Here is a 22,862-nt window from a genome sequence, read left to right on the forward strand (position 1 = left end):
CACTTAAGCTTGCTTTACTCCAAAGCCCATCTTCTTTTCATTATACCCTTCTGACCTTTAAATCAGAATTATCAAGCACCTACTGTGTGCCAAGGCATTTTCTCCCTTACAACAGCTTTTCAAGTAGGGATTATTACAGATAAGGATCTTAGTCTAGAGAAGTGAAGACATGATCAAGGAAACACATCTGAGTTGTGGGAACCTGATCTAGAACTCGTACTTCTACCTCCTGGTCCACAGCTTTGGCAGAGTAGGGACACAAATCCGGATTTGTCAGATTCTGAGACATGTTCTCAACCACTGTGATGGTTAAGACTAGGAAATTCTTTTACTTGCATTTGTTTTGTTTACACATTTAGGAATCCCCTTTTTATTTCTAGACTTCTGTCCTAGTCTAGTTGGGTATCTGGTTTTCTTTGAATGGCATTGTTTCAGTCTTGATTTTCGTTTCTGCTGCAGTTAGGAATCTAAGTAAACAGGAAAGCACGACTCTTCCATATGGTCTGAATGTACAGTTGGTGGGGTGAAGATGAACTTTCCTTGTAAAGCTTGTCCATCGTAGCTTGCTATAATGAATTCTGCAAGTATTTTTCAGCAGTTAAGTCTTCATTAAGATAAAGATGTTGATAATTCATAACGTATACTGAATCTGTGACTACATTCATTTTCTCAGATAGTAAATGGATTGAAAATATTTGCTGGGTTCGTGGAAGAACATGTAACCTTTCGAAAAATAATCCTGATTGCTATAAACTGTATATGGTTAGGAGGCAAAGGGGAATATTCTGAAAACTATTCTCAGCTCATTTGGCACTTCTATTTACTTTACGGAATTAATACCTTCTACAAAGTATTTACTGTCTTTTACACAGAATACTATATTTCTCACCATATTTTTTGAGATGTTTCAATCATATAGAAAATTAATAGACAAATGAGTAGGCCAACTTCCCAGAGTTGTTCAATTTTAATATTTTGCCATATTTACTTTATACCTTGTTTGCAAGTCACATTACTAGTATGCTGAATTTATTCTTTTTCTTTCCTAGACGTGTTGTTATACTTTTGTTACATATGTATGTATCCGTAAACAATATAGAGCATTACTTTACCTGTTTTTAAACTTTGTACAATGATATGATACTGTACCTATATTTGTTCAGAAGTGTTTTTAGTTGCTTAACATTATTTTTAAGAAGTAGCCTTATTGATTGTTCATCTATTTTAATTGCTGTGTAGTATTCCATTGTATGAATATACCAGAATTTTTTTATCCATTTTCCTTTTGACAGACATTTAAGTTGTTTACATTCTTTTGCAATTCTAAACAATGCTGCTATGAACTTTCTTATGCATGTTTCCTTATGTTCCTGTGGGACAGGTTTTGGATATATGCATAGGACTGGACTTCCTGGTGTTGGGTATCTTCAACTTTGCTAGAAATTGTTAATTTCTGTCCAAAGTGGCTGTAGCGATTTACACTCCCCCTAGCAGAACCCTCCATTAAGTTTTCATCCAAGATATTAGTGTACTCTAGTTTTACAGAAATGACGGTGCTTGCATCATTAAGGCACATATTGCTTTGTTCATTTCTTTTATGCCTATATGCTTTTAAGTCCAACATAATTTAGGGAGAAAGATAAATGCATAAGGTCTAGATTGAACTAAATACTAATTCTCCCTTCTGCTATTGCTATGTTCCCTCAAGTACAGCCTTACTTCTTGTTGTGTTTGTACTTGTGATGGAGACAGACCCTAATGAAGTAAATTGTTTACTGATTTTTTTTATTGTTTTTGTGTCAATAGCTTGTCCGAGGATTAAAAAGTAAGCAGCATTGTTTGGTGGAGAGCCCTACAGACAGTGGGAAAAGCTTAGTCTTACTTTGTGCTGCTTTAGCGTGGCAACAGTCTCTTCTTCGTGGTAAGTATTTGGTTGATATATTCAGCTTGATTATTGGGACTTGAAAAAAATATAATAAAGTACTTTTTATCCAGAATGATTCATTTAAAGAAATAGCAGTAACTAAGAATATACTTTTGGTCTTTCTTTTCATCCTCCCTGCTTGATATTTTAATGTCTCAATATAAACAAATACTCAAGTGGTTGTGCCTTTATTACATTATTAATCTTTGACTATTATCTTTTTGTAAGTTATGCAAATTGATGATAATTTCTCTATAAATGTCTCTGACATCATAAGTGTTTCTCTCCTGTCCTAATTTGATGCTACAGATAGGGTGACCAACTTGTCCAGATTTGCCAGGTACTTTCCCAGGTTTAGCACTGAAAATCTTACAGCCTGGGAAACCTCCCAATCCTGGGCAAATTCGAGTGGTTGCTCACTGTAGCTGTAGAGGATGATTAATGTTTTTTGAATTAGAAATATTATAAATAGAGGTTCTTTCACTTTTAGGGAAGCCAGCGGATGAAAGCTTAAGCAAAAAAGCTGAAGTACCATTGTCACGTCGTTGTACGTGCCATTCAAAGAATTTTACAAACGATGGCGAGGACCGAGGAACTTCACGTCATTTCAACAGTCCAAGTACACCACCTTCTGAAAGAAATGGCACTTCATCAACTTGTCAAGGTAGGTTATATTTTTGCCTGGGTCTGTTGGTATCTGTAGTAGGAACCTTCATTACTGTTGTTATGAGACCTAATTTGATAAATTTGATGAGCATAATTGATTAGGTACCTCCATCTAATTTCTCTGGAATTATTTTTAGAGAACACAAGAGTGGTCAGAAATCCTTGGACTACTTTATTCTTGGCTTGGCTTTTAATTGATTTGGACATTTTGCTAGCTTAAATCATTTTTTGAAGCAGGCAAGGCAAAATAAATGATATTCAGAAATTGATGTTATTTGTAGGCAGGATTGTTAATTATAGGTTAGAATTTTAGAAAACATTGATTTGTATTGTTAGACAAAATCTAGTTAGCCTCATTCATTCTTGATAAGTTTGCATGAACTTCTGAAGCCAGTATCCTGCATGAGGATGAGATATGTTTTAGGTATGATCCTTGACTAGTTCTAATTAGGTTTATTTAAGAGAAATATATTAAGACTAACATAAGACTATTCATTTTTAAAACATATTTCTCTGGCTTTGACTATATGGAAAAGATTGATCGTTATTTGCCTAAGCCAGAAACCTAGGAGACAACCTATACACGTTGCTCTACCTTATTTCTTCGTGCAAATCTCTATCTCCATTGACAACTCCCTGGTCCAAACTACCATCTCTTGTTTAGAGCATGCAATAACTTCTTTTCCTGCTTTCACTCATGCCATTCTTTAACTAATCACTGGCAGGGAGAAAAGAGGTGGCCATGACTGACTTAAGTCTCAACAGTATCCACTTCCTAAAATCAAGAATGGAGCCATCTTCCTCTAAAGCACATGACTATGTGTGGAGGAGGGTGGCTGCTGGAACCCAAGTGTGATTCTGTTAGGAGTGAGGAAGAGGAGATGGAATAGTTACTGGAGAGGTGACCAATAGTGTTGTCTACACTGTTTTGACCCTTAGCCCTTTTGACTTTCTTTCCATTCCTTCAAAGGGTCATGCTTTCTTCTGCCTCAGAGCCTTTGCTTGTGTTAGTGTCTCTTCTGAGGAAAGTTACACCTTCAACTTGTTATCCTCGTCTTCCATTAGGTGTTGCTTAAATGTCGCTTCTTTGAGGGAGCCATACTGACCTTTCCGTTAGATCAGATTTGGTTTCCCTGTTATTTTGTGTCATCTCACTGTGTTTGTCTCCTTGACAGCACTTGTTTGTGAAGTTTTTATTATCCATGTGTCTGTGTGCATCTTTTATTAATCTCTGCTTCCCCTAGCAGACTGTGTTCTCCATGAGGTCAGGAACCATGTCAGTTTGCTTACCATTGTAACCCTGGAACCTAGCAGAGTGCTTGGCATATAGTAGGTGCTAGATAAATATTTGTTGTGTGAATGAATGGAGTTGATTTTGAGCTAATTATAAGAACTCTGGTTTACAATATTTATATACAACCTGTATTATTTTTAGAAAAGCTTTATTGAAATATACTTGAGAAAACAAACTGCATTTATTTAAATGGTATGCTTTGATAAGTTATGACCTCCACCATAAGGTGTACCTCCATGAAACTTTCAGTCAGTGTCAAGATAGTGAACATATCCATTACCTTCAAAAGTTTTCTCATGCACCTTTGTTATCCCTCCTTCCCACCCCTCTGTGACTTACTCTCCCCAAAGAACCACTGATTTGCTTTCTATCACTATAGATTAGTTTGCATTTTCGAGAGTTTATATAAATGGAATCAGACAATTTGTACACTGATTTTGTCTAGCTTCTGTCACTTAACATAATTCTTTTGAAATTCACCCATGTTGTGTGTATCAACAGTTTGTTCCTTTGTGTTGCTGAGTAATGTTCTGCTCTGTGGATATACTACAAATTGTTTATCCAGTCACGTGTTGATGTATATGTGAGTTGTTTCTAGTTTTGGGCTATTACAAATAAAGCTGCTATGAACATTTGTATGTAAGTCTTTGTTATGGACATGTGCTTTCCTTTTTATGGGCAAATACCTAAGAGTGGAGTGAGTGGATCATTTACGTTTAACTCTTTAAGAAACTTCTAAACTGTTTCCCCAAGTGTTTATACATTATACCATTTTACATTCCCACCAGCAGTGTCCAAGAGTTCCCATTTCTCTACATCTTTGCTTACACTTGGTATGGTCAGTCTTGTCAGCCATTCTAATAGGCATGTAGTGTTGTATCTCATTGTGGTTTTAATCAGCATTTCCCCGATAACTTATGATGTCGAGCGTCTTTTCGTGTGCTTATTAGCCATCTGTATATCTTCTCTGATAAAATGTCTGTTCGAATATTTTGCCTGTTTTTTTTCTTATTGTTAAGTTTTGAGAGTTCTTTATGTATTTTGAATACAAGTGTTTTTCTATCAAATATAGTTTTAGGTTTTACCGTTAGGTCTAAAATCCATTTCGAGTTATTTTTGGTATATGGTGTGAGGTATGGATTCAAGTTCATTTATTTTGCCTATGGATATCTCATTGTTCAGCACCATTTATTGAAACGGCTACCCTTTATCCACTGCATTGCCTTTGTGCCTTGGTAAAAAATCAGTTGTCAATATATACACAACTTGCATTTTAACATCATTGTGAGTTAGGGCTGTTTAGAATAGTCTCTTGAAGCATCAGATGCGGTAAATCAGGGTTGTATCCTTTATATTTTTAAGCAAATTCTTTAATAAGATATAAGCTAAATACAGAAAAGCATACAAATCCTAAGTGTATAGCTTGATGAATTTTCACAAAGTAAACACACTCGTGTATCTACCACCTAGATAAAAATAGGACATTACCAACACCCTACAGCCCCTTCTCATGCTCTTTTCTAGTCACTGTCCTTTCTCTGCGCAGGTAATTGCTCTCCTCCCTTCTGTCACCATTGATGAGTTTTGCCTCTTTATAGAAATGGAGTGATATCTGTACTCTTGAGTCTGCGTACTTTTGCTTAACATTGTATTTTGGGGATTCATTTGTGTTGTTGCATATAGTAGTAGTTCTTGTTGTGGTACATTATTTCCTTCTATGAACATATCACAGTTTATTAATCCGTTCTGCAGTTATTAGACATTTGGATGGTTTCTCCTTTAGGCTTTTAATGCTTTTATGAACATTCTTTTTCCTTCTTTTGCGAATAGGTAAGTATTTTCTGTTGGATATATCCCTAGGAATGGCATTGCTGGTCATAGTGTATGGATATGTTTAGCTATAGTAGAGACTGCCAACATTTTCCAAAGTGGTTGAACCAGTTTATGCAACCCCATCACTACACCCAGTAGTATATGGGAATTACGTTGTTCAGCATTCTTGTTAACACTTGATATGTCCAGTCTTCTAAAATTTTAGCCATTCTGGTGCATGGATGGTGTTCTCGTGAGTTTGAATTGGTATTTCTCTGGTGACTAATGAGGTTGAGAATCTTTATATATGTTTATTGGTCATTTGAATATTCCTTTTAGTGAATTGTCTATACAGATTGCCCATATTTCTATTGGGTTGTTTCTTACTGATTTCTATGAGTTTTTTTTTTTTAATATCTTCTGGCTATGTCTTGTTTCTTTATAACTTTGTATTTTAAAGACTTAACCCCTCCAATAAGCTTCCTGCAAATGTCCCTGCTATAGAGAACAGGAAGATAAGCCTTTTGGTCTATGCAAATAATATGATTTTTTTTTTAATGACTTGGAGTAAATCTCATTTGGCATATGGCAGTTCAGTTTTTCTAAAACTAAATTATTGTTTTTGGTAGATGTTCCCTGGCCTTTAATGGGTCCATGCAAATTTGCCCCTTGATTTATTTGGGACAGGGTTTCTCAAAAGTGGCACTATTAAAATTTGAATGGGATAATTCTTTGTTGTGGCAGCTGTCCTGTGCACTGTGGGATGCTTAGCAGCATCTCCCAGGCCTCAACCCACTAGAGGCCAGTAGTACCTACCCCCCACTTTGTGACAACCAAAAATGTTTCCAGACGTTGCTGAATGTCCCTGGGGTGGGAGGTGGGGGTGTTAAAATTGCCCCGGTCGAGAACCACTGATCTAGATTTGTTTTGTGGGTATTTTACCAGTTTGCCAGGAAATTACAGAGCTCAAAATTATGTGTGTTTTCTAAAATACATATGGAAATACAAAGGACTAAGAATAGCCAAGATATTTTTTAAGCAGCAGGTCAAGGTGAGAAGACTTGATCTATGAGATAGCCTGATTTATTATATATAAAGCTATAGTAACTAAAGCACTTTGGTATTAGCACAGTGTTAGACCAGTGGAAAACAGTAGAGAACCCAAATCCAGTTCCACGTGTATCCATAAACTTGATTTCCTTTAATAGAAGTTCTCTTACAGAGCAGAGGGCAATGGAGGGGCTTTTCTTTAAGTGGTCCTGGGACTATTAGATATCAGTATGGAAAAAATTCAAATTGGAGCCCTACTTTACTCCGCACTCAGAAATCCATTCTAGGTAGATTAAAGACCTAGGCATGAAAGGCAAAACTATTAAGATGTTAGAATATAGTGGTTTTCAAACGATGTTCTTAAGAGTCTTAGAAAAAACATGGCTTGTAGTGGGAAGGGGACAGTGGATCAGGGAAGTTCTAGGTCTTGCGTGCTCTTTTGGAAATTTTAAACGCTATTTCTTAAAAAACTGTGGTCCTCCTCAGAAAAGGCTTGAAAACCCGTGCAGTGTGGCGTAGATAGCCTTCTGTGTTTGTGCAGACTCAAACTTGTTTTTTGTTTTTTTGAAAATAGTATTGGATTTGCTTATAGGGCTTTCTGCCCTAGTAGTCTGTAAATCCTTCAAGGCCAGGGACTGGTTTTTTTTCATTGTTTTTCCATGGGGTCTGGAATTGTATGGACTCAATAAAATAAATGCTTGTTAAATGAATTCAAGCAATGGGAGTGGGGGGAATGTATAAAGAAGAGCAGAGAGGAAGGGAGGTACTTTGAAGAACACTCTCATTTACAGAAAGGGAGAAACCACTGTATTGGAATAGTTAAGAACCGTGTTACAGACATTAAGGAAAAAGCAAATGCATTTATTCTGTTGCAAGAATACAGAGTGTTATGTTTGGCTGCGTTCCTAGGGGTTATGCTTATGGATTTTAGAATCAGACAGCAGGAGTCAGTCATATCTAGGCTCTGCCTCTTACTAGCTAAACAATATTGGGCATGAACTTGACTTCTTTAAAACCTAGTATTCGCACTTATAAAATGGGAATAATGTTGTTCGGTGATTTAAGAGGTCATTGATGACCTTGAGATAGAGCTTTCCGGATTGTGGGGTTAAAAGCTAGAGTATAGGAGCTTGATTCTACTATATTGTTAAGCCTAAAGAACATTGAGAAGCTCAGTAGGAAACAAACATTGAGACGCTGTAAAGAACGATTTTTATAGAAATGAAATACATTTTGTTGAGAGAATCTTACAGTTATATTTTTTAAGCCAAGTTATTGGGAGTGGTCTACAAAAGCATAAGGCTACAATTGGACTTTCCTGTTGAAAGTATATTTCTCAAAATGTTTGCTATATCTTTGTTAAGGTAAACTGAGTGGTAAAGTGCTTTTAAACATGTTGAGCATTTCATGTTTTAAAGTATGTTATGAAATTTTTAGAAATAAATCATACACCTTGATTCCAATATTTTTCTAGAAAAATTTCCTGGAGCAACCCCTGATGGCCTAGCGGTTAAAGTTTGGCACGCTCCGCATCGGCGTCCCAGGTTCAGTTCCCAGGTGCGAGCCACACCACTCGTCTCTCATTGACTCTTCTGTGTTTGTGGCTCATGTAGAAGAACTAGAAGGACTTACATGTAGAATATAGAACTATGTACTGGGGCTTTGGGAAGGAAGAAAAAAGAGAGGCAGATTGGCAACAGATGTTAGCTCAGGGCAAATCTTCCCAAGCAGGGAGAAAAAAAAGAAAAAGAAAAATTGCCTAAGTGTAAGTTATTTATACTCATTTTTTATGAATTTTTATATAAGACTCTCCTGAAAAAAACTATACTGGCTGCAAAGCTATCTGCCATTAAACAGGTATCCATATGGAGAGATGAAAATGGTGATTTTCAAGTAGAGAAGAATTCAACCCTTATAAACTACACAACAGGTAAACAGAATTTGTTGGCAGTGAAATATTCCCGTTAGTTCTAGTAGAAAAAGGTAGCCAAGCATCAATCAAGATTTCAGTGGTGCTTGTAGAGAGTAGTTGGGTCATGTCACAGACGTAAATTGTAAATTGTCGTAACTTCATTTTATATAGTTACTCATTACAAAGGAGTTTATTATTATACTAGATTATTGAGGCTAACATCATTAAAATGAAACTGCATGGTGCTTTCTTATATAAGAGTAATTTGACAGTAAACTATTTACTTAAGGCATATACTGATAGTATAGCTACTTTGTACTTTTCATTCTTCTGTTGTTTTGATCTAATAATGGCATTTTGGGGGGTCAAAATACCTTTTTTTTAGAAACCTTGATACGACCATATGCTGTCTTCAAAATCTTACTTCAAATAAAGCAATAGAGGCAAGTTGGAAGTAAAGGCATGGAATACATAAACAAAATAATAAGGGAATTATGGTGCCAGTTATCAATGGATTGCCCCTGTGTAACAACATCAGAGTGTTGGCCTCTATTGTCTGTTCTGCAATAATGGAGCTGCACCCAGTAGACATTTCTCTTTTGCACCTGGCAGGGGTTAAGCTTTGTCAGAGAAGGTTTAGGACAAAGGGCCTTCCTTCCTAATTCCAGGGTGCTTCCATTCTTTTCTTTTTCTTTCTCCTGCAGTACAACCAGCAGTGGCACAATTCAGGGGTGTCTACAGGGACTCACCCACAGTGGGTGATCCACAGTGGATTCAGTGGATCCCCTTGGATGGCTTAATAAGGAGAATGAGTGGCACCCCTGCAAGTGGAATCCCAGCGAATCCAGTAGGCATCCCAGCCTCAGCCTACCTGCCCCTGGGAGGGGACAGCGCTTTCCTGTTTGCCAGTCTCAGCCTGCTGTTCCCTACCAGCTGAGCTCTGCCCTGACCAGGGACCGGTACTGGCCTTGGGAAACATGACAATCTTCTCCACCGTCCCTGTGCTGTAATCATTCCTTCTCCAACAAGGCCTGAAGGCAGCCTTGGCGAGGGGGGCCTCTCCCCAAATTTGTTTCTTTCTTAACTACTCTACTGTAATTCTGGGCTATTCTCTATAGTTCCCTTTAAAGGTTTATGGTTAATTGTTCATTATATAAACTGTCCCTGCTCAATCTATTGGTCGGTTTCCCTGTCCTGAGTGAACACTGATTCTTATCATTATATATTATTTTATAGGGTATTAGTGCTAAGGGGAAAAATGAAAGGGGAACAAGTTGGATAGGGAGTGTCAGGACAAGAGGATAGTTTATATTTTAAATGACATGGTCCATACAGCCTCACCAAGATGACATTTGAACACAGAATTAAAGATAGTGAAGAAGATGAGGCATGAAATCATCATGTGGAAGAGGATTCCAAGTGTAAGGAACATAGAGTGCAAGTCTACAGGTGGGAGAGTGCCTGGCATGTACCAGGAGCATAATGGAGGGCAGAGGTACAGGGGATAACTGGCCAAAGATGATGTCAGAGAGAGTGTGGGACCAACTGTATGGGGCTTGAGGTCCATCATAAGGACTTGAACTTTCCGCCTGAGATAAATGGAGAGCCCCTTGAGAGATTTCAAAATGTCAGGGTGTGACATCTGGTTTTAAAGGGTCACTCCAATTGGTGCATTGGGGATAGATTGTGGGTCAAATATAGAGGCAGAGAAACCAGTTAGAAGGATACAGCGATAATCCAGGCCAGAACAATGGTGCAATGTGGTCCACCCAGCCATCAGGGAGTAACAGGGTGTGGACTTACATACCCACCGCAAGCAAAGAGAAAACTAGTCAAGATACGTGATATGATTATTTGGCTAATGATCAGTCTACGTATGCAGTGGGTGAAAGTCCACAACGCCAGAGAAAAGCAACCTTCGTGTAAAGAGTAATTCTAAGGAACTGTAAGTCACACCACCTACAACAACCACAGATTCTAGAATTATTTGAGATGCCAAGACAATGAGGAGGGTATAATCTTTTCAACAAGTAGTGCTGGGAGAGGTGGATATCCACATGTGAAAGAATAAAGGTGAACCCCTACCTCACACCATATACAAAAATGTTACATCTTCTTACCATCAAAGATGTAAATGTAAGACCTAAAACTATAAAACTCTTGGAAGAAAACATGGCCCTGGATTAGGCAATGTTTTTGTAATTATGACACCCAACACAAAAGCAACCAAAGGGAAAACAGATCAACTCAACTTCATCAAAAGTAAAACTTGAGTGCGTTGAAATGATCAAGAAAGTGAAAAGAGGACTCACAAAAGGGGAGAACATGTTTACAGATCTTTACATATCAGATAAGGGTCTACTATTGAGAATATATAATACGTTCTCACCTCTCAACAATAAAATACAAATAGCACAATGAAAAATGGGCAATGCATTTGGATAGGCATTTCTCCACAAGAAATATATGCCTGCCTGGTGCTGTGCTGTGCTGCCCCTGCCTGAGGCTGCAGTTCCTGTGCTGGCCATCAGGTGGCAGCCTCCTGTGTCAGTGGTGCCCACTGAGCTTTGCTGGAGCAATTGGAGAAAGGAGGAGTCATGCAGAAGTCATGCTGACCCTCCGCCTGTCTCAGAACCCACTTGCACTTCCTATTACTAGTGTTCCTCTTCACCATCTGAGGGGAGCAAATGCAGGAAGGAGGGATCCAAGATGCCCCTATTTGTTCATTCAGCAGCTACGTGCTAAGCTCTCACCCTGGGCCAGGTGCCCTGGTGGGCCCAAGGGTGGTGCTGAAATCTACCCTGCGGTCCCTGCCCACCAGGAGCTCAGTCTGGAGGCAGATGGACAAAAGCACAAAATCAGAGACACGTGAAAGAGAAGAGCATGAACTGGAATGAAAATAAAGAGTGTCCTGCAGGGAGGGCTGGGGTCTCACTGGGTAGGAGCGTCTGAAAGGCCTGACTGAGGTGACATTTGCTGTGATCAGAATGACAGGAGGACCCAGCGCTGAACTCACCTGTGATCAGCGTGCCAGGGAGAAGGCACTGCTGGTGTGGAGACACCCAGGCAGAAGTGAGTTTGGCCAGAGAAGGTTAGAGATGTGGGCACTGTGGCTGCAGAGAGCCTGGAGGGGAGAGGAGGGAGAAGTGCAGGCCAGACCTGGGAACTGGGAGATGGTGTGAGGTGTCTCCTCCTCTCTGACAACACTTCTCCCCACTCTGCATCTTTAAACTGCAAATATTCATTCTCTCTCCATCTCCGTGGACCAGGAATCCTGCACAACTGAGCTGGAGCCTCTGTTCATCGCGTCTTCCGGGTTGGGGCTGTGGCCTCCACTGAAACTGGACCAGGATGAGATGTGCTGTCAAGCTAACTCCTGTGGGCTCGGTCAGGATCAGCTTCACTGAGAGCCCGGCTCCTTTCTTTCTGTTGGCCAGGGCACTCCCTTGGTTTCTTCTGTGTGGGCCTCTGCATAGGGGAGCTCAGGACATCTATGTATTTCCCTAGGTCCAGGGGTCAGACAGACTGAGAGAGGGGAGCAATGGGAGAGGGTCGAGGGAACACAAGACAGTGAGTGAGAGAGAATGACAGCCTCGGTGGTGGAATCTGGGAAGGGTCGTCCTGTCACTTGTGCTGGGTCTGCTGGTCAGAAGCCAATCCCTAAGCTGTCATTGGTCTACAGGGACGTATAGAACAGGCAGGGAGATCATCCCTGCAGGGGCATGCTGACCTTGACTCGATTGTCCTGGTGGTGACAGGCTCCCTTGCTACCTAGGCTCATCCTACGTTGAGCTCAGAACCTCCTCCTTGGGAGTGTTGCTCATCGGGGCCCGGGTGTGCTCTCCCGGGCACCCTGGGCTCCTGTCCCCTCCAGGAGGGAGATGTACACTGAGGGGTATGAGGCCAGAGTAAGCAGGGACCACTCTACCCTCCCAGCACATTTGCTTCCTTCCCCAGGTGGGCCAACTCCTCAGGAGCCTCTCCTCACTGCTCACCATCTTCTCTGCTCTGAGAGCACCTCGTTTCAGCCTCTGAAGAAGACCTGGGGAGAAGTTTGCAGGTGGGAAGGCCTCTCTCCATGGGAGCCCCAGAGTGGACAGGGATCTTCGACAGGGCTGGGCATTGTCCCCTCAGTCAACTTGGACTTCCTGGGAGGCAGCAACCCCTGGGGGCAGGGCCTAGGCTGGTGGCAGGTCTCTAAGCATTCCCACAATGCCCATCTTCCTGGTCTCTCCTGATTCGGCACAGGCCTGCACAAGCACACAACATTTCAGACCCCCTGGGGTTATGTGCAGCCCATCAAGGCCATTGTGTCTGTCTGATTGTGTGGTTGTCTGTCTCACCTTCCTGGCTGATTCTCTGCTCTGTTCTAGATCCAACCTCAGGCGGCTGCAAAGTTGACTTTCCACGTCAGCTTGCCACTGAGATGGCTACTGTTTCCAGAAATGCTTAGGGGCTGGGCTTTGTCCACCCATGGCGACATCAAATGGGCAACCTCTGACAGTGAAGCCACCCCCCTTCAGGCTTGCGCAGCTCACAGGGCCGTCACACTGAGGGGGTGGGAAAGGGACGTGCCCCGGGCATAAACACCACGACTCTCACTGTTCTTCCCTCAGCTTCAAATGCTCCTCAGTTGGTTGTATGTTTTGGTCTCTTCCCAGAGGTTGTTTTCTGACAGCGCATCCGGTGTGATCATGGCTTCCGGGAAGAGGATTGGCTGAAGTCCTCACTCAACCATTCCGTGTGTCCTGCCGCCCCACGCCGATCACTCTCTGAAGGCGCATCCTTTCAGCAATCTGAGGACCAAAGATTGTGAGTCTGTGTCCTGCAGGCATTTTGAGAAGAGCTGGTGGGATGGCAATATTGCAAAGCATAAAGTCTTGCTTCCAGAAAGCTCCCTGGGATGCTCAGCATCTTGCTGTTTTGGAGTCAAAGCCCTGAGATCTTTAAAAAGCCAGCAATGTTAGAACATGGGCAGGACAAACAAAAGTCTCTGGGCTCCAACAGCAACTAAAATATTCTGAATTTCTAGTAACCTGAGATGAGTGGAAAGAAATTGGGGTGTGGAATGGAGGGGCGGTTTGGGCCAACTCCGCATCTGGGAGGAGAAATGCCATGCAGAGAAGCCTTTCTGGGGACATAAGTGTGGGACACGTGTGCAGACCTCCCCTGCAGACATTGCTGCTGCTGCCCTTCAGTTCCCTCAGCCCACTTGAGTCCCTGCAGTCCCTGGGAGCCAGTCCCCAGCAGGCCCACAGTGTCCCCCTGGAGCACCTGCATCCACTCTCTGCCTGAGGGCTCTCTCCTGCACCGGGAGCTTCCTCTTCTGCAAGCCTGTGCCAGCCTGTAGCACGGAAGCCTTCACTACCCCGGGGTAAACCCTCCACCCACCGGGACAGAGCCAGTCTGGGTGGGATCTCGTCTCCCAACAGGACTAGAATGGATGCTCACCTCAGTGCTCCCTTGTCAGGCCCCGCCCTGGCTCTCCTCCTCCATGCTCCCTTCCCCTTGGTCTCCCTCTGTCCTCCACCATCACGTGCAAACAAACCACTTGCCATACATCCTTGTCTGCTTTGGGCCCAAACCCTGCCGAGGCTCCACGCTGGTTGTGACTTGGAGCAGGTCGTCCAGCTTTCTGGACTTGAACTTCCTCATCTGTAAGATGGGAACTAAAGGCTTGCCTCCCGGAGTCGTCAGAGGAGACACAGAGTGGGAAGATGCAAACCGCTGCAAAGAAGGATGCCAGGTGATCACCCAGTGAAAACACCAACCTTGCCAAAGAAACAGGAGCTTGTGAGGCTGAGGGAGGAACGCGGGCAGCCAGTCCAAACAAAGTGGAGAGTCACTGACGAGTGTGGGCGTGCAGGGTAGGCCCCCGAACAGTGGAAGAGCCATTCGACAAGGAGGGTGACAGGACAGAGGCTTCCAAGGAGAAAGATTTAAGTCTTGGAGGATCACAGAGGCCTTAGGAAAATCGTGAGGCCCTGGAACAAGTTTACTGAAATGCTATTATTGGCTGGAAAAATGTGTTACAAATATCCAGTCCAATCTGGATTACTTCTCATTGGTTGTAGGAATGAGTGCACACTTGTGATTAGAACCCACATTTTGTTAAATATAGGATATCTTTATTTTTCTTAACTTTTAATTATTTTTTTTGTCGATGAAGTGCCAAGCATGGGTTTTCTCCGTTCTTCTCTTTGCATGGGTGGCCTCTACTTTCAGAAGTGGATTCCTGGTGCTCATCACCCCTGCTAACCCGAGGGACAGCCATCTTTCAGGTCACACAGTGGATGTGAGCTCCAGGTGGGCAGGAACCACGTCGGGTCATACTCACTGGTGAAGTTACAGTGCTCAGCCCATGGCAGGGACCAGATCGTATTGGCTGAATGAGTGAGTGAAACAATGAACGAATGCATGAATGAGTACATGAGTGCAGGAGTGAGTGAGTGAAGGAATGAGTGAAGGAATGACTGGGTGAATGAAGCAATAAGTGAATAAACCACAGAAGCTGGATCCACACAAGAGGAGCCTTTATCTGTGGCGGGCTCACAGGGGGTCACAGCACAAGCCCTGCACGGTGGCATGGAGCATGTCCAGCTGTCCTTCCAGCGCTGAGCCTCCGTCACCCTCAACACAGTGTGGTCCTGGATCTTCTTCAGCTCCCCCTCAAAAATTGCTGAATGTTCCCGGGTGCAGGGCAGCAGGAAGGGAACCTGAGGTGGGACTTCCCAGAACCTGCGCCCTGGAGGACCACTGTGACAGCCTGGCAGGGGGCTCTTAACACGCTCCAGGCACCAGGCTAGAGATGCTCAAGCCATTCCTCAGGGAAGTCTCCCAACAGCCCATCAGTAGGCCAAGTTATTTCCTCATTGTACAGATGGGGAAACTGAGGCTGAGAGCCTCACCTGCATCACCAGCTAGAAAGAGGCTGAGCAGGGACTAGGACCCCTGTTTCTCTGACTTTGGATCATTTCAAACCACTGTCCTGCACTGCGGCCTCCTCGGGCTCAGGGGTCCTGGCCTCCCTGAGGCCTGCACCCTTCTGGCCTCCAGCCATCACTGAACTAAAGGGACAGGGCCACTCCGTCTGCCTGGGGCTGGGTATGGTGGCCGGGGAATGGCCAGCCGTGGGCACTGTGGGCTCTCCCAGTACCAAGGACCAGCCTATCCCCCCACAGAGTGAGGTCTCTCTGGGCATCAGGACCAAAATTTCTCAGAACTTTAGGGAAAAGAGGTCCCTCCCTCAGCATGGGGGAGCCCTTCTCAGGCAGGCCCCATGGGGTCTAAGAGGCACTGGGTTCAAATCCCGGCTCTGCCACTCTGCAGGGCACAGAGGGGGCAAGTCTCTTTGAGCCTCAGTTTCCTCATCAGTGAAATGAAGACAATAATTGCTCCTCCCCCAAGGAGTTGTGGGGATGATTCAAGGAGATAGCTCAAGAGGAGAACAGAGGCCCCGGTAAGTGCTCATCACCGTGAGCTGTTCCTGCTGATGTCACCCCACTGAGAGCCCCGTGGGACCCTTCGCTTCTGCCCACTCTGATCTCCCACCAGAGGGAGGGATGCCTCCCTCTGCATGCCCTACTCGCTCTGACTCCGCTGTTCCTCTGGAATGCCTTTCTCCACCCCATCTCGTCCCACGGCAGTCAGCCAGCCAGGTGGGGATCCAGGACCCAGCCCCATCTCTCCTCCCGTGATTCCTCTTCATTAGAGTTAGTAGCTGTTGAGATCTGAGAAGGTGCAGGGAACTCCAGGTGCAGCCTCAGCGAACTTGTCTGACACCACCATGAACGGTCGGCTGCCACCCCACTTCACAGGTGAGGAAACCGAGCTCCAATGGCAGTGCCTTTCCGAGGTCACCAGGGCTCTCTCGCTCATCCCCATTGAGCAGGGCCCCTCCATCGCAGATGCCAAATGTGCTGTATATGTTGGCTGGGGCTGCCACAGTGCCTGAGGCAGCCATCACTCCTGGAAGACCCTGAGGTGTCCTTTGGGCACAATGACCTTCTCCAAAGCCTCCAGCCACGTGCTCTGACCTTCTGGCACCTTCTATGACACGTCCACTGTGTCTTGTCAAAGTCACTTCTGCTCACACAAGCTCAAGTGGGTCCTGCTGTTGCAACTGAGAGCTCCCCCTGGAGGGTGCATGTTCAAGGAGGTCCCTGTGACTCACTGCACTGCCCTAGATGTGCTTTCCTTACTGAGGATGGGGCTCTCTGCTTGGAGGGAGAGGGAGCAGGCAGGAGTGTCCAGACCCTCATCATCATCTGTCCTGGATGGCAGGCCAGGCTGCTCAGCTCAGGTGAGTTAAGGAGCAGGAGGGGCATGGGCAAGGCCAAAGCAGAGTCAGGTGTGGTAGGGGCGGGGCCCGCGTTGAGGGGAGTGGTAGGGACAGAAGCAACAGGAGCGGGGCCTTCCAGCTGGGCAGGTCACCCCAGGTACCTTCATCCCCTGCATCCTAGCTGCTCCTCCTTCTCCCTCCCTCCCTCAGGTCTCTGCTTCAGGGTCTCTGGACTCCCTGTTCCCAAACAAGATCACAGGGTAGAAGGAGACCTTGGGTGTCAGAGACTGTGACCAACACCTTAACATCACGTTTACATTATGAGCCAGAATCTCCACCTCTAGCGATCGGTCCCAAAGAAGTAGAGATTTATGGATGCAGGTGTTCCTTTCAGCACGCTGACGGGAGTGAAAAATCAGAAATGATCCGTGTTGCCCAGCAGAGGCTCTTAGGAAATTCTGAGGCCGACGCAGAGGAGGAAGAGGATTGACTGGTCAGGGTCCAGCCCTGGGGAAATCAGGTTCCAGAAGAGCACACTCCCTGCAGTCCTTCCCACACGATAACCGCAAGTGCACACCCACACACATTTGCACATAGACATACCCATGTGCATACAGATGCACACAGCTGAATGGGCACATGCACACACGTGCATACAAAGGCAAAGGACTGAAACGGTAAACACTGCATATTAAGGGCACTCAGTTTCCACTTAATTCTTAATTCCCTTAGAATTCATTCTTTTACTATAATAAACGTTCATTGTCTTTGTATTTATAACCTTTACAAAGAAAAACTAAATAATGTACTTCAGGCCAAAGATGAGTGATAAATGGATAACATTAACCATGTGATTTTAGTCTTGTTAGAATTATAAGAGGAATAGAGGCACATTCTATCAAGTTGAAACATCACGCAGGCCCCTAAAGGAGAAGAGAAGCGAGTGGCAATTCCCATCCACAGAGGTGAACCCCATGGACGATTTGGTGCGTATCTCTCTGGCTCTGTCTCTCTCTTTCTGTCTGTCTGTCTCTGTCTCTCTCTCACACACAGATTCATTTTCCTAGATGCGTGTCTCCCGGCTGATATCACATATACGAGGTCTTACAGATGGGACGGATGGCTCCCATCGCCTTGCCATGGACAGTAGCGTTCCATCCAATTGCTTGCTATTGCAACCAGTGCTGTGATGAATAGTCTGGAAAATACATCTTTGAAAAGTTGGGCAGGAATTTCTGTGGGATGAATTCCTGGGATCAGCACCGCCAGCACAGACGTGCCCCTGGGGACAGCGATGGGTCCTGCAGACTGGTCTCCAGAGATGAGTGTCCTCTCACACTTGTCTCTAGGGGTCTACTGGGGCCTCTGCTTCCTCACATTGTCACCAGGGCTTGTCATCACCACACTGGAACCCTGCCCGTCTGATGGGGACCAGTGTCCCCACACTGTCCACAGTGTCTCCAGGTGCGCGTCTCCTCCTTGGGGAGCTCGCGCATCTCTGACACATGCTGCCCCTGTGTAGCGCCTCTCGTTGGCGTTGAATGTGTTTGCTCTTTATCTCTTTTTAAAACTCTGACTTTCGAGCGTTTTTTTAGACCACAAGGATGCGTAACCTTTCCCTGGCCTTGTGTTATGAGGAATACATTCCGGTTTGTGGTTTGTCTTTCCAGCCTTCAACCCTTTTCTTGTTTTTGTTTTTGCCACACGAAGAGCAACGCATTTCGTGTGTGGCTTCTGGCTCTGGTGTCCCACTTAGAACAACAGTCTGTACCCCAAGATTATGCACATATGTACCAAAAGGTCTTTCTTGGTAACATCAAATCTAGACTCATCTGGGATTTTCCTATCAAATTAGAGAAATTCTATTTCAAATAAAAACAGAAAAGGAAAACCTATCAGGCCGTGTGAAAATGAGTGGGCAGACACAAATGGCCACCTACGGCATGATTTCACTTATAGGAAACATCCAGAACAGATTAAAAAAAAAAAAGAAACAGTGACAGAAAACAGATTAGGGGTTGCCAGGGCCTGAGGGAGAAATGGGGAGTGAGTGCTTTTAGAACTGGGTTTCCTTTTGGAGAATGAAATATTCTGAACCCAGACAATGGTGATGGATGCACAGCATTGTGAATGTACTTGATGCTCATGAGGTGTACAATGTAAAATGAAAAACAATAAATTGTTAAAAGATGAAAGTTAAATTTATTTTAAATATTCAAGATATAAACAATAAAAACAAAGCAATGAAAGGAACGAGGAAGGAAACAAATACAATAAACAGGGTAGGGAAGGAAATTTGTGGTAAGGGAGCAGGTGGAATAGGTGGGACTGGAGGTGCTAAAGAGGGAGTTTCCCGAGCCAGCTCTCCCAGGCCACAGAGATTGGCCTCAGCTGCCTCCCTGTCTCCTGCAGGCACCTGTGCAGGGGATGGCTCTCACTGCACGGAGGCTGGGGCCTCAGCTGCCTGCCAGTGTCCTGCAGGAGCCTGTGCAGGGTTGGCTCTCCCTGCACAGAGGCTGAGGCCTCAGCTGCCTCCTGGTGTCCTGCAGGAGGCTCTGCAGGGGATGGCTGTCCCTCCATGGAGTATGGGGTCTCAGCTGCCTCTCGTTCTCTTGCAGGAGCCTGTGCAGGGCATGGGTCCCCCTGCACAGAGGTTGTGCCCTCAGCTGCCTCCTCTTCTCCTGCAGGAGCCTGTTCATGGGATGGCTCTCCCTGCATAGAGGCTGGGGTCTAAGCTGCCTCCTAGTATCCTGCAGGAGACTGTGCAGGTGATGGCTCTCCCTGCACCAGGGTTGTGGTCTCAGCTGCCTCCTGTTTTCCTGCAGGAGCCTGTGCAGGGGATGGCTCTCCCTGCACAGAGGCAGGGGCCTCAGCAGCCTCCCTGTCTCCTGCAGGAGCCTGTGCAGCGGATGGCTCTCCCTGCACGGAGGTTGGGGCCTAAGCTGCCTCCTGCTTTCCTGCAGGAGCCTGTGCAGGGGTTGGCTCTCCCTGCACAGAGCCTGGGGCCTCAGCTGCCTCCCTGTATCCTACAGGAGGCTGTGCAGGGGATGGCTCTCCCTGCACAGAGGCTGAGGCCTCAGATGACTCCTGGTGTCCTGCAGGAGCCTGTGCAGGGGATGGCTCTCCCTGAATGGAGGCTGGGGCCTCAACTGGCTCTCGTTCTCCTGCAGGAGTCTGTGCAGGGCATGGCTTCCCCTGCACAGAGGCTGTGCCCTCAGCTGCCTCCTGTTCTCCTGCAGGAGCCTGTGCAGGGGATGGCTCTCCCTGCTTGGATGCTGGGTCCTAAGCTGCCTCCTGGTCTCCTGCAGGAGAATGTGCAGGGGATGGCTCTCCCTGCAAGGAGGTTGGGGCCTCAGCTGCCTCCCTGTCTCCTGCAGGAGACTGTACAGGGTATGGCTCACCCTGCACTGAGGCTGGGCCCTCTCATGCCTCTCGTTCTCCTGCAGGAACCTCTGCAGGGCATGGCTCTCCCTGCACAGAGGCTGGGCCCTCAGCTGCCTCCTGTTCTCCTGCAGGAGCCTGTGCAGCGGATGGCTCTCCCTGAACGGAGGCTGGTGTCTCAGCTGCCTCTTGTTCTCCTGCAGGAGCCTGTGCAGGGGATGGCTCTCCCTGCACGGAGGCTGCGGCCTCAGCTGCCTCTCGTTCTCCTCCAGAAGCCTGTGCAGGGCTTCGGTCTCCCTGCACAGAGGCTTGGGCCTCAGCTGCCTCCTGGTCTCCTGCAGGAGACTGTGCAGGGGATGGCTCTCCCTGCACGGAGGTTGGGGTCTCAGCTGCCTCCTGGTCTCCTGCAGGAGACTGTGCAGGGGATGGCTATCCCTGCACAGAGGTTGGGGCCTCAGCTGCCTCCTGGTCTCCTGCAGGAGTCTGTGCAGGGGATGGCTCTCCCTGCTTGGAGGCTGAGGCTTCAGCTGCCTCTTGGAGTCCTGCAGGAGGCTGTGCAGGAGATGTCTCTCCCAGCACGGAGGTAGGGATCTCAGCTGCCTCCTCGTCTCCTGCAGGAGGCTGTGCAGGGGATGGCTCTCCCTGCACAGAGGTTTGGGCCTCTTCTGCCTCCTGGTATCCTACAGGAGCCTGGGTAGGGGATGGCGCTCCCTGCACGGACGCTGGGGCCTCAGCTGCCTCCTGGTCTGCTGCAGGACATGGTGGATATAATTTTTCTCCCGGGATTGAAGCTGGGTCCTCTGGTGGCTCTGAAGGTTTTATCACTGTCACTGCAGACCCTCTCACGGTAGCTGCTGATTCAGTCCTCTGGGACACCGGCGCCTCCATCGGGGAGATGGATGGAATATCCCCTTCCACCAGCTCCACGCTGTCTCCTGTCTGGAGCTCTGCAAAGACAGTGACTGGCTCCATCCCAGAGGCATCAGAGCCCTGCCCAGCTGTCCTTGCTGCTGCTTCTGTCCTCTGGACATAATTCTCCCAGATCAGGCACACACCTGTGTCTGCACAGTATTCCACCCCTGAGGAAAGACCTACACCTCAGGGGCTTGCGATAAACCTCAGGCAGAAGGGCGCCACCCCCGCACTCCACGTCCCACCCAGCCGGCCTTGACCTGGGCTTTGAACCTGACCGACACCCCCAGGCTTCTAACACCTCACCGACTGCTCCTGCTCACGGTGGTCTACCCACATGAACCCGCCCTTCCAGGCACACATGGGGAGGGGATGTAGGGCTGCCCAGATGGGACCACAGTGGTAGCCTGGTTTGGAATGACCTTCCTTGGGCCTCCCGGTGTTACCTTTCCGTCCCTCCAGGTAAACGGCAAGAGCTGTCGGCTGTGAGAGGGGCACCAGCATCTGCGTCGGTCTTTGGGGGCTTTTCTGGGACTCCGGCCCCTGGTCAATGCGAAGCAGCAACTAAACATGTTGCTCCTTCTAGACAAGTGCTAGACAAGTGAGCTCGCTTGGGGGCTGTGTTTAGGATGTGGGTGCCTAGTTACCAGGGTTCCAAGTTCTGTTGGGCTCTGTGAGGTCACTTCCTGGGATCCCCTTACCTAAGCTTCCTCCTCACACAAGACCTTCCTAAGGGCCCCCCGGGCTGCTGACTGCTCACTCTCCATCTCCATACCCTGTCCAGACACAGTCACACCAACACAGTCCACCCCACAGCCTCTGGGGAGGTCTGGACGCAACTGGGGCCCAAGCTTTGAGGACACAGAGTTGAATTCAGTCCCGCTCCTGCTTCTTGCCAGAGATGTCACCCTGGACAACCCTGCGCCTCTCAGGGCCTCTCCTCTCAGTGTCTCTCCTGTGTTCATGTCCCTCTCTGTTTAGTGGGGGTCATTCTAGCATCTACTTCCTAGGGATGTCATCAAGTGTATAGACCTAGAGATCCCTTCAGAGTCTGTGAATCCCGTGGGCTGCTCCCACACGTAGCTCCTGCACAGACTTGGCAGTGTCAGGATTACAGAAAGGGCTGGCTGTAGCAGAGAATACAACGCAAAGAGACGTGAGTCTGCTGGGCGTCTGGGAGTGGCACTTCCCCTCTTGCCTGTTTCCCAGTGTCCCTAGGGAGGGTTGAAATGAAATGACGTTCAGACATCATCTCCTTCTGGCTCGCAACCCTCCAGGGCCTCCTGTTGTTTAGACTCAGGTCCAAGTGCCTGAGTGGCGGTCATCTCAGCCTATGTGGTGGGCAGCCCCCTAATGGTTCCCAGCATTCCCACTTCCTAGGCACACATCCTATGTAATCCCCGCTCCTCATTGAGAATGGACTTTGCGGCTGGCTTCTAACCAATAGAATAGTACCGAGTGATGGGATGTCGCTTCCACGGTCGGCTTAACGAAAAGTCTGTGACTTCTGCCTGCTTCTGTCTCTCCTATGTTCATTCTATCTCTCTGTCTCTGTCTCTCTCTCTGTCTCTGTCTCCCTGTCTCTGTGTGTCTGGCTGTCTGTATCTCTCTTGCACTCTCCCTGTCTCTC

At 46.5% G+C, this 22,862-nt stretch overlaps 1 long non-coding RNA gene across 3 annotated transcripts; it reads left to right on the forward strand.

Moving 5' to 3' along the window:
* Nucleotides 1-1,754: 1,754 nt before the first annotated feature.
* LOC147911465 (uncharacterized) lies at nucleotides 1,755-19,189 on the forward strand. 3 transcript variants are annotated; one of them, XR_015551166.1, is made up of 7 exons: nucleotides 1,755-1,921; nucleotides 2,415-2,588; nucleotides 12,616-12,718; nucleotides 13,320-13,470; nucleotides 14,884-14,964; nucleotides 17,809-17,925; nucleotides 18,007-19,189. It is a non-coding gene; the product is annotated as an uncharacterized LOC147911465 (long non-coding RNA). The 3 variants fall into 3 exon arrangements; XR_015551165.1 differs by having other exon boundaries at nucleotides 1,757-1,921; nucleotides 17,809-19,189; XR_015551167.1 differs by lacking the exons at nucleotides 13,320-13,470; nucleotides 14,884-14,964; nucleotides 17,809-17,925; nucleotides 18,007-19,189 and adding an exon at nucleotides 13,032-13,285 and having other exon boundaries at nucleotides 1,769-1,921.
* The last annotated feature ends 3,673 nt before the right edge of the window (nucleotides 19,190-22,862 follow it).

Source organism: Ceratotherium simum, unplaced genomic scaffold, assembly GCF_057802395.1.
Source record: "Ceratotherium simum simum isolate JZ-2026a unplaced genomic scaffold, ASM5780239v1 HiC_scaffold_43, whole genome shotgun sequence".
Lineage (NCBI taxonomy): Eukaryota > Metazoa > Chordata > Mammalia > Perissodactyla > Rhinocerotidae > Ceratotherium > Ceratotherium simum.